At 30.0% G+C, this 14,393-nt stretch overlaps 1 long non-coding RNA gene across 3 annotated transcripts in view; it reads right to left on the reverse strand.

The window, feature by feature from the left end:
• Nucleotides 1-750: 750 nt before the first annotated feature.
• Nucleotides 751-14,393, reverse strand: part of LOC143228143 (uncharacterized) — a 93,344-nt gene continuing 79,701 nt past the window's right edge. For 2 of the 3 annotated variants that reach the window (XR_013015214.1, XR_013015215.1), the window contains 3 exons: nt 12,617-12,795; nt 9,566-9,630; nt 751-1,083 (listed from right to left, as the gene is read on the reverse strand). This is a non-coding gene — a long non-coding RNA (uncharacterized LOC143228143). The remainder of the gene's footprint in view (nt 1,084-9,565; nt 9,631-12,616; nt 12,796-14,393) is intronic. The other variant, XR_013015216.1, reaches the window with a different exon arrangement.

Raw genomic sequence — 14,393 nt, forward strand, 5'->3', positions numbered from 1 at the left:
ACAGACATGTCCAAGTTACCAGAAATTAGGATTCAAAAAGAAAGGAATTATTTGTTATTTCATAACATTGTCACTTAGAAAGTTCTTGATAATAAATGAGTCCACGAAAAATAAAAATAAAATATTGTCAACAGTGTAATTATTTTCACTAATTAATGCTGGGCTCCCTGTGGGCTTTACACAGCAAACAAGTGATATCACCTCGTGTTTTATCAAACATTTACACAGCGAGTTGCTACAGAAAAAAGCAAACTTCTCTGTACGATGCAATAAATGTATCCACTAGTATTGATTAGGTATCAAAATAAGTAGGTAATTTTAGAGTTGTTGTCTTATTTTATGAAGAATATACTGCTATATAGACAATTTACGTTGTTTTTTTTTAATTTAGAACACTTTTTTAAAAATATAGAATATAATCTCTTATATAACCCATTGTTTTAGTCATCATTTTAGTAGCATAATAATTGGAAAGATCAGTCTTGAGTACACAGTGAGAACATAATTTTTCTTCCTATTATTTTCGTAACCACTTTTCTAGGTAACCCTTTAACAGTTGCCTGAAATAGATTTCAGAAAATTTGTAAAAAACAGTTGTTTATAATTTTTACTCATATTTTCGATTCATTTTTCTTTCAGTGATTAAAACTAAATATTTCTACAGCCAAGCCTTTCTCTATATTCTCAAATATTAGGAAATACTTATTTGTATTTGAAATGTTTATACACTTTACTGGAATACGAGGAACAACGTTTGTAAAATAGTTCAAATTCGTACTTTGATTAATCAGATGAGAACATTATAAAACATGTTTTTGATTTTTAAAATGTTAAAGGATTAACTTAGTACAGTACAATAACTTAACAGTTGTTTTATTATTAGTGCAAATTGTGGATTCCGATATCTGTCTTCAGATCCTCAGGCCTTGGAGGAAAATAAATGATATATATATGATTAATGAACTTGAGATACAAATGCGAAAATATAAATATGATTTGTGTTTTTCAATATTTCATCAATCATGCGAGAAAGCATTTTATTAATCTGTATTGCTTCGTATTGACGTCTTCACCTTTTAACATCTGTGAATATAAATTATATGTTATTTAAAGTATTCTTGTTAGAAAACCAAATATTTTAATAGTTTTAAATACATTAAAATTATTACGTGTTTTAAAAGAACATTCAAAATACGTATACGTGCATAAAATGTAGTAAATACTAATATAACATAGACACAAAACCGATAACCGTCTATAAGAAAGAGAGAAACACTACAATCGATAGTGACTGATATAAACATTTGTTACTCATGTGAACTAATGTGAAATGAATTTGAATTTAAATGATTAAAATGAGTTTTCAAATTATTTTTCAAGGTATATCATGATGCATTGTTGTAATGCTTGCGCTCGATGTTTTGTAGTTTAAATTACGACTTAGCTAACTGAACGAATCATAAACGTAATAAGTTTGTCAGTTATGTAACTGTATCATACAACTCAGTTTTATTGGTATATTTTTAGTAGACAAAATTACAGACGAAGCAAACATTAGAATTTTTTGTAATGATTTAAAATGGTAAGACTGGAAAAGACCATCAAGCTTGGATGAAATCAAGTTTGACTATTCTTAAGTTGTTTTACTACCTTTCCTATAAACATTTAGCTTATGTGAGTCCATCTTGGACGATAAGTTTTCAAACTGTATGGAAGACTTTCTTGGAAGTGGCATCGTAGACAAAAAAATCGTATACGTGAAATTTTAATATTATATACCCCTGCTTCCAAATTTCTTGTAAACAAACTAAAAAGACTTGATTGAATAGTATATGCAGCTGCATAATATTTATCATATAGGCCTCAATCTTGTATAGTTTTCTTACATTAACTTACTCCTGAAAAGACAAAAAAAAATTCTAGATAGGTGAGTTCTTGTATCAAACAAAAGTAGCCCTGAGCGATGGCTTAACAAATAAACGATAGATCTGAAATGCTATTTTTACACGTCAACCTCTTAGACTCCAAGTACGATTGCTAAAAAAATATTTGCCGACGAACTTTTGTTAAATCTAAATGACGCACTTTTTAAGTTTACTTTGTATAAAAAACGGTCCCCGTTAGCAAGGTTTAAAAATTAACAAAGGATGTGTTTTTTTTTCATTTTTAGATACATTGCTACTGTTACTAAAACTCTTTTAGAAACAATCATTAAAATTAATCTGTTGTCTCACAGTAACGTGATAAAATATAGAGTATTAAAATAACCAATCTGTTTTTAATATTTAAAACAAGATATACAAATCAACCAAAATCAGTGTATACTACATTTATAATATTCTATTTAATGAAGATTTTGTAAATGCTGTCTGCTAGTGGTAAAACGGTATATCTTCAGACTTGCAGCGCTAGAAAGAAAGTTTGAATACCCGTGGTATACAGAGTACATATAGCTCATTATGTAGTTTTGTGCTTAATTATGAACAAATAAATTGTATATGCTAAATAATAAATTATTTTCAGAAAATAAAAAACAATCTTCTTTAATTTAAATATTCAAATAATAAACACACGATTTTCTGAGAATCATGAGAAACTTAGAAATAACAAAGACATACAAGAAATCAGCGGAAAATGAAATATTTTACTTTTTAATTGAAGCCACTAAATAACCTAGTTTTGATTTAGGAGTATGAAATATAATATTTCGGAACAAAATAATTTCAAGCAATTTAGAAAATGAATCTGCTATTATTGAATGAAACGTGAAAACAAATATTTTTAGAAACATAAAGGCAAAATGAAACTTAATATTTGTTTCATTTTACGAACTAATCTACCAAGTCTTCCTTTAATTCAGCAGTTGTATACGAAAAATATTAATATCATGTAAAGTCTGCCCCTAAGTAGTTCAGGAGTAAGGCTGAAGGCTTAAAACAGGGTTTCGATACTCGTGGTGGGCACAACACAGATAGCTCATTTTCTAGCTTTGATTAACTACAAACAAAAACCAGTTAAATTGAACTCAACCACAGTGGTGTTTTTGTTTGAAACATAATATTATCTGTTGGACAGATCTAGACGAAGTCAACCTGTATTTTATTTTCTACTCAATGATTCACAGAATTTGAACTAAAAGTTATCGACAAGAACAAATACAATTTTATTCCTTTTTTTCCGCAACTGCACTGGTAAGCAAAACATGGAATGCAAATTACTGGACAATTAACAATCTGATATTTGTTTCTTTAAGTATTATGTCATTGCAATATCATCCAATAGTTCGCGAATTATAAGAAGAACAAAAACAAATATGTCTCAAACAGATAGTTTAAATCATTATTCATTTGGATAAAATACTCAATATTTAAACCATTTGTGTCTGCAAGTTATTTCTGGAAACGTTTTAAGTTCAAGAAGCTATTAAGCAATAATTAAATGCGCATACGATATATTGCTTACATTTAATGCTCTGAAATAATAAATAAAATTAGTTTAAATATTTAAGGTATTTATTTCTTTTGTAGAAATAACAAATATAAAGAAACACTAAGACTGATTTGCAATGTGTCTACCACTGTATTAAACCACATTTTAAAGTAAACCGCAGCTACATCTCTTAATCACCTTCGCACATAACTCAGTAATTATCATTTGACAACATGTGTAAACATTTTAAACATTCACTTTTCATGCCAGGTGGAATGTTATTTGAATTATTCATGTACACTGCATTTCTACACTCACACACACTTTCCTTAACTTTAATAATCATAGCATGACCGAAATACTGTCTGATATCACCGACTGTCATTAAATGTTATTGAATTTACGATTACAAAAAGTATTATAGAAAATGAACCATTATTGTTTTAAAACATAGAATAGTGAGTGTATAATATATAACTATTCAACTTCTTGTAAACGTTCTGATATTAAATATAAATAATGAGGAAATTAAATGGTTTAAAAATAAAACATTAGTAAAATAATTTAAATTGATATACTGAGTTTATGCCAGAAATTATTACTGATGTGTTATATAACTTTGCATGAGTTCAATTAGTAAAAGGAAGAGTTTGTTTTTAATAAGACATTTAACTGATAAGTAATAAAAGCTGTAAATTTACTCAGAAGATTGACGTAATAAAATTAATTAAATGAAATAAAATCCAGACCATAGTTGTCAATAATAAAGTTATGATTAAAAAGTTTGTTAATATATGAAAAAATTGAATCTACTGGTTGAAAGAAAAAATTCGTTGTTTAGCAGATAATAGTATTTATATCAAGGACAATGAGGTTTAACAAATTTAAGCTACCACCAATACTTTTATCAACAAACATACATATATGATGAAACTTTGTAGATTGGACAGCAACTGTCTGTTGTGGAGACATAAGTGTAAAGGACGATGTTTCGAAAGTCTTCCGCCTTTCGTCTTCAAGTCTACTTCAAGTTGCCGTCCATTCTACAAAGTTTCATCATGAATACTCTGCCTAAACAACCTATCAAAGAAAAACATACCTATACTTTACGTAAAGACTGTATTCATCAACAACCTGGTTAAAACCTTAAATAAGCTAAATCAGCACATAATGTTGCATTTATTTAAAGAAGTGTTATAGAGCTTTTGATATATTTGACGCAAACTTGTAGTTCAACTCAACGAATATAAGCTTTTAGCTATGAGCAGTTTACACATAAACAAACCTCACTGCTGAAAAACTGAGACAGGAACTGAAAACACCAGCTCATCGTCACATTTTCTCAATTATTCAATTGATTGTCTTATGAACAACTGCAAGAGTACCTTCAGGATTCAGACTATTTAACTTAATGAACAACTGCAAGAGTACCTTCAGGATTCAGACTATTTAACTTAATGAACAACTGCAAGAGTACCTTCAGGATTCAGACTATTTAACTTAATGAACAACTGCAAGAGTGCCTTCAGGATTCAGACTATTTAACTTAATGAACAACTGCAAGAGTGCCTTCAGGATTCAGACTATTTAATAACTAAGATATAACAACTGATAGGGCTAGGTAGAATTTACGGAAGGAGTGTTATTGGAAAAGACATTGAAGAAAAGGAATTTCTAAAAGGCATAAACAAAATAAACGAAATAATAAAATTAGTATTTATTTTTGGTTACACTTAAAAATATGAAATGCAATAAATATATATTTTATGATAAAAAAGATAATTTCGAGATATCTTCTTAATATACAACAAAATTTGCTAAATAGAAATATGCAATACCTCCTTCTTATATTGCAAAGTGATAGCTAATCTCCAAGCCCATCTCCTTTGTTGTAGTTTAAATAAATAATATGTAGAGATAATGAAAACTTGTTAAGTCATTTATAAGTGTTTGAGAGTGCATTTAAAATTATGAGTATAGTCTTATTATAAAAGCAGTGTTAAATTAGTGTTGAAATTAAGAAACAAAAACAAAGATCATCCAAAAACAATTAAATAAAAGGTTAAATTTTCATACAAAAGCCAATTTTAACAAATCTATATAAACTAAATTTCGAAAATGGAAAATAAAGTAAGTATATCTATGTAAAATTATCTCTAAAACCGAGCGGTATCCTTAATTCCCGAAGATTATAAAACCAATCGATACAATACCAACAAGAAATATTTTAAAATTATCTTTATCAAATCTCACTAAAAATACACACGGTCTTTTACTGAGAATACTGGAACAATAATTACTTTCTAATGTGCCACTTTTATAACTTTTGCATGTATTTTACAAATTTTAATTATCTAATTCAGAGGACTATTTAATTGTCCATCACTTTTGTAGGAATGTTTGTCGCATAATATTATTCATAATAATTTTAATTATTTATTTCCTACTGAATTATTCACATGACTACATGTTGTAATGTTATAATAAATATAATATTTTTTCTACTGTTTCAATTATCTAGAGATTGCCTTAAATTATTAAGCGAGGATAAATAAAATATTACGAAGCCTTAATCCAATTATCTCATAAACTACCATAAAGACAATTTTTTCAAATAAGTTAAAGAGTCTTGCAAGGTAAAAACGCAATAGCACTTAAGTACAATAACCTCAAAAATCGATATGAATTGACACACATTCTTAAATTGTGTCACATAAAGATACAATAACAACGTGCGTTTCACTGATAGAATTTTGTTGCAACTATTTTAACATTCATAGTGAATAAATCGTTTCCCAAATTCAAGATGATATGGAATTTCATGTTAAAGAAATCTATTAAACAACTGTAACCCACAATGTGACATAACATTCGTAGTTGCATACTTCTATCAGCTACTGTCTTTGATAGGAACTTTACCTGTCAATCTGTCGATGTATATCGGTGCATTAGGCGTAGAAAATACATATTCCTATATAGTATTTCTATTTGTTTATAAACATTGCAAATAAAGCGTTTTACTTGCAAAACTTTCCAAATCTATCATGATCTACCACTACAGGTATGGAAACTGTTGATCCCAGTATATCAACATCAAAAACATAACCGTATAATATCTTCTAGGCATTTTATTCGCCATGAACATTTCCTGGTTCAGACTTTAGCGTAGGTATAGTTTCCAAGAGTTTCGTTAAGAGTATTTTCTTAAATAATAATTGTAATTAAGTACAGTACTTTTTATATTAAGTTTTAACTAAAAGTATCTGAATGATACAATGCCTGCGACTGAAAAAGAATAAAAATGCCTAGGTTAAAATAACGTATTTAAATCCACATCCGGCAGTTAACACGAAATCCATTAGGCCTACATGTGTCCAACATTGTTCATGAATAAACTGCACCGTGAAAACTGATTTAAAGTAGATAAATATAAATTGTATAATGAATTGTATTTTTAATTGTGATATTTATATTATTTATTAGAGAAAAAGGAGGCACTAAGAATTCTATAAACTAGTTCTTGCATATTATTATTTGTATTTCAATATACATAACTATTTTAATTTAATACGAAAAAAATCGCAGATTTAGTGACATTTTCACAAGTTTTTGACTCCCACAGTACATGGTAGTAAGCTTATACATGTGGTTTTGTGTTGTTTAACTACATGCCTTCAAAATTTCAGGAAATGGTACCGTTTTTATTTATTAGGAAAAGTATGTAAGTACTTCTAACTTTAAAAATCTTTCCTGCTAAAATTCTTTCTCTCTCAACTTTTGACAGAAACGTTGAAGTCAGAAATAGATATTATAAATTATAATGGCTGAAATTATTTTTATATTAATGTAAAATAAGTTGTTTTTTTTTTAATTTCTCACAAAGCTACTCGAGCTATCTGTACTAGCCGTCCCTAATTTAGCAGTGTAAGACTAGAGGGAAGACAGCTAGTCATCACCACCCATCGCCAACTCTTGGGCTACTCTTTTATTAACGAATAGTAGGGTTGACCGTCACATTATAACACCCCCACGGCTGAAAGGGCAAGCATGTTTGGCGCGACGGGGATGCGAACCCGCGACCTTCAGCTTACGAGTCGCCAGGCCTTAGGTAAAATAAATGTTCGTATTTTGACATTACGTTCGAAGATCATTTTACATCAACACACATATTCATGATTTCTTTTTTGTGCGTGTTAAAGAATGGTCACACAAATTATATACAAATTGTATTTTATAATGAAGGTTAAAAGTCAAAAAATGATCTAAGATCTGAAACCTGTTCGAGAATTGTCTTCTCCTCCCCTGTAACTATGTGTTTTAGGTTTACAATTGTTACCTATTGTAATTTAACTCAGACGAGCCTCCAAGTTATTGTTATATATTACGATTCCAAATAGTTTGAAACGGGGTTAAATTTTAATTTCAATTTACACAGTTTTATTAAATGTCAAGATTAATCAAACTTATGACACTGCCAACAAGATTGATACACACAGTTTTCTTTCTTACTACAAATATATTGTAATATACAAACAACAATACAATTTATAATAATTGTAATGAAAAATAGTTATCATAAATACTGTTTATATACTGAAGCTTTACAAAGTTACAAAGAGTATTGTGTCTTCTACTTTGTCTGGAACTGGATATTTTTTCAATGGTTCACGATAAACAAAATAATTTGATATAGGTAGAATTCAGTTAAGATTGATCACACGTGAGATTTTCACCGTTGAAGTTATATAACGTCTTCGTAAAAATACTGACGTCTGGTGTTAATTCGCTGAAATTAAGTGGTTTGTTATGTTCGAAATTTATAAACGTTCCAGGTCAAATATATGTAGTTTCAGATTAATAAGTGTCAAACACAGTTATAGCTTCCGAGGCAGCAAACCAACAACAATATACTGCCTCTTGGTAGGTTGGCTTATAAACGTAAGACAAAGTTCTCGAAATTTCAGTTGGCGACAATGCTGGTATTCACTAGTATTTACATATACATATAGGACGTTGTTGATTTTTCATTCGAAAATCTTTTACGAATTCATTCAAAAGACGTGAATTTCGCAATACACATTTAACATTTATACATTTCTATACATATGTTCAACTGAGACAAACATCAATGTTAAAATAAATCTATAATAGCAAATCTGTTACGCACCACAAATGAAACAGTGTTATAATGTCCTGATTTTGATTTAATTCGCATAAAATTATGACAAATATAAACATTGTCAAGGTATGATCCATCCCAAATCGACGACAATGATGGCTATAGGGTTGGTGATAAAGGTTATGTCGCAATTAAAAATATTCAATTGCTTTTAGTCACTTGTAAATTCGCCGTTTTCCACATGATGTTCCATTACACTGAATACACCATTCATAGCTAAAAATCTAGGGAAACTAAAGATGATCTCTCCAGTTTAAAAGTATCTTGGACATGTAAGTCAAAATTTAATGCAGTATTAGCTCAATTTTTCTGTTAAAATTTTAACTTTAAAAATAACGAAATATTTTATTACACTTTATTTTATGTAAAGTTGTCTTCTAAATGTTTAAAATATGGATTTCTTGAGTTATTCTTCTAATCACTAAAAAAGCAGCTTTACAAAACGAGGTAAGTTATAACAGACAATTTATCCAAACATACAAGTGCTTCATTTTAAGTACAAACAATCTAAAAGGGTATATTTGCTTGCTTAACATTAAAATGGTTTATAATTAGCTTTCCCCCAATATTAGCAAGAAATAATGAAACTTGAAGGTGTAAAAAATTAATATTACGAAAAATGGTTTATTAATGAATAAATATGCGGTTTAATGAATAAGAAACTCAAGCTTTATCGTATTTTCATAAATGTGAAAACCTATGCATTGTACGTTCTCATAAAATACATCTATACAGCGACGGAAATGCGAAAACTATTATGTTCAAAAATATATAGAGCTTTTATAAATAAATAAAAATTCTGGCAAAAGTTGATAACCTCTGTGCATTGTTCAAAGCAAATTACATTTATTAACAAGTGTGGACATAGAGTAATCATATTTATTAACCTCGTGGGAAGTTTGGTTTGCTTGTAGTTAAGCACAAAGCTACACAAAAGACTATTTGTGCTTTTCTCACCATTGGTATTGAAACCCGGTTTCTAGCGTTGTAAGTCCGCAGACATAGCGGTGTTTCGTTGGAAGCTAGGAAGTAGAAAAAGTAAACATTTGGGAGAATAAAAATTGTTTAACAATTCAAAAATCCACAATAACTAAACTATGTGTTAATGTATGATAGTATGTTCATTTGTCATAAAATGCCCAAATATGCTATGGATATCACTTTAACTCCATATCATCATATTTTTAAGCCTTTTAGAAACAAAAATAAATTAAACTTAAAAGAATACAAAAATGATGTTCGCAAAATACTACTCTATCACTATAATTCAAGCACCACAAGTTATTGATTTTTAAAATAATACCCAAATATATTTCCATAAACTTCTGCAGGCTCGTGTGATATTTATACTTTCTGGCCTGAATCTAGGTTCAACTAGTCTTGTGGTGAACAAAGTAGTGTTTCTTGCTAGTTGTTTTCAAGCGTAGCAATATCAATATATTTCAAATTTGTGAAGATAATCTACTGCATGGGATTTTCTACTGCGCACCTTGTTGGACAATGGAATCCAAATGCTTAGGTTTTCTGCTTACAAACGCTATAGGATACTGCTGTTATGGACAGAAATTAATCGCTCGAGTGTCTGAGTGTTTGAAATTAAACACAAAGCTACACAGTGGGCTATCTGTGCTCTCTCCACCACGGGTATCGAAACCCGGTTTCTAGCAATGTGAGTCCATAGACATACCGCTGTTACGCTGAGGAGCAAAAGTTCCATTGAATGCTAATACACGAAAAGCATAAGGAACTGAGCAATTTTCGAATATTTAATAATTAATTATATTTGACAATATGTCTCGTTGGCATTTTGATTTACAATTTTATCAACATAAAGTTTCAGTGCAATATTTCAAAGTAGTTCATGATACGGAATAATAAAAATTAATGTTAAAAACGTATTTAGTGCCTTTTTTGATGTTAAAGTTTTTCAGTTATAAAAGTACATGAAGATTTGCGACATGAACTATTTCATTCAATCTGTATATCTACATTAGAAAAGTATAATAGATATTATAGTACTAATAAAACGTTTATGTATTTTATATTCCTATAAATAGTAACATTGTCAAGACAAGATCTTCAGCTGAGAGTTTTATTTTTTAACAGGGTGGTTGGCCTTTGGATTGGGGATATCTTCAGATGTTGTAGAAACAGTAAATTTAAGAGAGTGTAAAAAAACAATAAGCTATATCAATGATAAGGGCTGGATTTAAGATTTAAAGAATATATAATGGTTTAATTTATATGTGATAAATAGCCCCTTGTTGTTTTAAAGATTATGTTATGTTATTTTGGAGAACATTCTTTAATTCTAAACTATGAGCCCAAGTCATTAGTTTTAAAAAGTTTTCTCAGATCGCTTGATGTGGTAATTAACATGCTTTATGAAGATGGACTTCAATGAAGTTAAAAGCAATGGACTTTTTTCTTTCAACATATATAATAAGTTTCGTTCGCAACGAGTGCAAATAAAACTTAATATGGCAGTTTTAAAACAAGAAAAAATGGGTTCCTTAGCGCAAATGAAAGCATGTTTTTTAAGGAGTTTTCAAGTGAAACATTAAAAGCCTACGATATTTATACATTTTCATTCAGAAAGTGAGAATAATACGTAACAGAAATCTGCGATATGCGTTTATATTAACTAATTTTTCAAACCAACTGACAACCACCTTGAGAGAAGTGTAACGTATAAGTTGTTCTTGGTTAGTGTAGAAAATTCGCTTATCGTCTTCTAATCTGGAAAATCACTGGGAAATAAATCCCTGTGCGTAACTGCAGCTGTCTTTCAAGACCATAATTAGTTTACCTGTATACTCATTGTCTAAACTATCCTTACGATAGCCATGAGCAGGAAGTTTTAGTGGTCTGATTAGTCTTTCATCAATCCGTTTTTGTTGGAAGTTTGTAACAGTATGTAGGCAAACCCCACTCACATATGCTTTCTTCCATTTGTTGCGTTTTTTTGTTGTTTTTGGTCCTATTTTTTCTTCATTAAGCTGGTTAGCTGTCTCCCAAAGTAATTCTACTGCTCTTTATTGTTAGAAACAATGTTAGGCGTATAAAAAGAAATAAAGGTTAAATCTCAATGCACTGTCAGTTACAAATATACGTATTCAGATACTTAAAATGTTTACCTTAATAAAATATGTATAGTTCAGCGTTATATATTATAGTGGTATACTGTGAAACTGTTTGGAAACTGGAAGAACATGGATTATATATATTCAATAGAATTACCCCTCTCTCGCTTCTACACAAACCATCAATAATTAAATTACACCAACTATCCTGCATCTTATGTAAATACATTTTAGAACATGATGACGTATTTCACTTTGCACTTCAAAGAGGAATCGATTTTTGTGTTCAAAATTAAAATATCGTCATTTTGATGCATTTTACTTGTATCGAATAGAGCCCCGGCATGCTCAGGTGGTTAGAGCGCTCGACTCCTCATCTGAGGGGCGTGGGCTTGAATCCCCATAGTACCAAACATGCTTCCTTCTCTCAGCTGTGGAAGCATGATAATGTGATGGTCAATCTCATTTTTCGTTAATAAAAGAATAGCCCAAAAGTTATGCTGAAAAATTAAGAACAACAAGAACAGAGAGCCCTCATGTATATTTGCGTAAAATTGAAGAAACAAACAAACACGAATAAAATAGTTATTTTGCCAGAACATTCCACAGCTTTTAATGAGTATACATTACGTTTTACACACCGTTAAGGCAGCTTTAGACTAATAAGTAGCTTAATAAACACACTGACTTGACTTCGTTTTGTGAGAGGAACCAAATTGTGTTTTAAGGTAGATAATTACCTCGACATGACTAACTTTTCTAAGTCTCATTTTTAAGAATTTAAGTATAAAACTCATGTTTTATCTGTACAACGTTAATGCTCTTTTGCAAATGTAATAGTGTTACCTAATAGTATTTTTGAATTGCTAAAATAAAAATCCACTAGAGGAGAGAGAATATGATATTATTCCAGAACTGAACAAACCTTCAAAATCTCCAGGAATTGTTGCGTTTTTCCTCTATAAATACGTGGACTAGAAACATCCTCCTTTCATATAAAACATTCCAATAGTTCTCGAAAGTTCAGTCTTATGTGAATCGTGGAATGATGCATATTACCCGTCACTGGACAGCAGGTCTAGGATTATCTCTTTTCTTCTTAAACTACGCAGAAAAAGCCCATACATTTATCATGAAAATACCACAAACCTGCATGTGCTACGTTTAATTCAACGAAACTTCTTGATATTGGCAGACTTGTTCTTTATAACACAAGCCACACCTTCACTCTTCGATAAATATCGTTATTCATTTCATCCTGTTACTATGATACATTAGCAATTACTTTTCATTCCAACAAAAATTACGTGGAATTACTAAAAAAAAACAAACTGAAAGGTCGAAAGAGAATAATTCCACATCTTGTGATATTTTATTTGTTCTCTTTTTTTTTCATTCAGAATTATTTTTCATGAGAAGAGCTGGAACCAAAAGTGGCTTTGCTTGTTGTTTGTTCAATATCTGTAGTTTTTTTCTGTGTAAACAGGTTATAAAAAAAACTATTATTTCACAAAGACGTTAGGGAACTAATATAACAGCTTAAGAAGGAATGTGAGGTGGTTTATATACCTTTATAGTCAAGTTCGGTGACAAAACTGCATTATTTTTCTGTAACGTGTTTGTTTTTTAAGGTTTGTTATTCTTAAGCCTCATTCGAAATAACAATAAATGATAATTAAAATTCATTTTCTTTAGTTTTAAAAAGACCCTGTTGGTTTTGCACTTATGTATACCTCTACAGAATTAAATACTATTTGTGAATTTAATTATCTAACCAACACTTACTGTATATCAATACAATTACTTAACTAAATATATAAAAAAGGTGATTGCTATTAAGATTCATCAAAAATATTCGTTTTCCAATTTCGATTAACTGGGAATGCAGATTTTTCAACTATTTAAACTAGGTGTATATTATTTACAGTACATAACTGAAAGCTATGTTAACTTTGTCTAGCTTTATAGGATTCATAGCTCAGCATTCTGTATATCATCTACTATTATAAATGAAAAGTTTTTAGTGTTTGTATATAAATAACTCCTAGAAAGTGAGCATCTATGGAATGTTACTACACTTATACATAATGTTTAACATGTTATCATGTTTACTTGACGACAAATAGGTAAAAAGTTTTAAGAGATACCAGTTTATCAGCTACAGTTGGTATTCACAGCATTTTATAAGGAAGAAAATTTTGGCCACGATCACACACTTAAGCTCGTTCATAAACATTAGATTATATGTACACTGATAAATAACGTAAAAACGTTACTGACGAAGATTAATTGCACTTAATGAGCACAATGTTCCAAATCTCGTGTTTCCCTCGAAACGATTTCTTCAATCCTATTCAGTGGCTATTCTGATGGCCTTGATTACAAAATTGTACTCGACACCACAATTTCCCTCCTGTAAAGCTCCTGCGAAGGACCGCGAGTACAATCGTAATCACACATCTTGAGAAACTTATCATAGATGTACGTAGATGTTGAATTTCTAGACTAAGATAAGTTTAAAAGGTGAAAGACCCAAAAACTTTCTTTGAAGCTAGCTGAATTGGGGACTTCACAAGTGCACGTTCGAGTGATATTACTGGGATTTCATCTACTTTCTTTCGTCATCATGCTCGCGAAATCACTAACTAAATTCTAGATGTGGTCATGACGCTCGTGAACGTTCGGCTTATGAGTCCTCTAAT

The sequence above is a fragment of the Tachypleus tridentatus genome, chromosome 10, assembly GCF_004210375.1.
Source record: "Tachypleus tridentatus isolate NWPU-2018 chromosome 10, ASM421037v1, whole genome shotgun sequence".
In the NCBI taxonomy this organism is placed as follows: domain Eukaryota; kingdom Metazoa; phylum Arthropoda; class Merostomata; order Xiphosura; family Limulidae; genus Tachypleus; species Tachypleus tridentatus.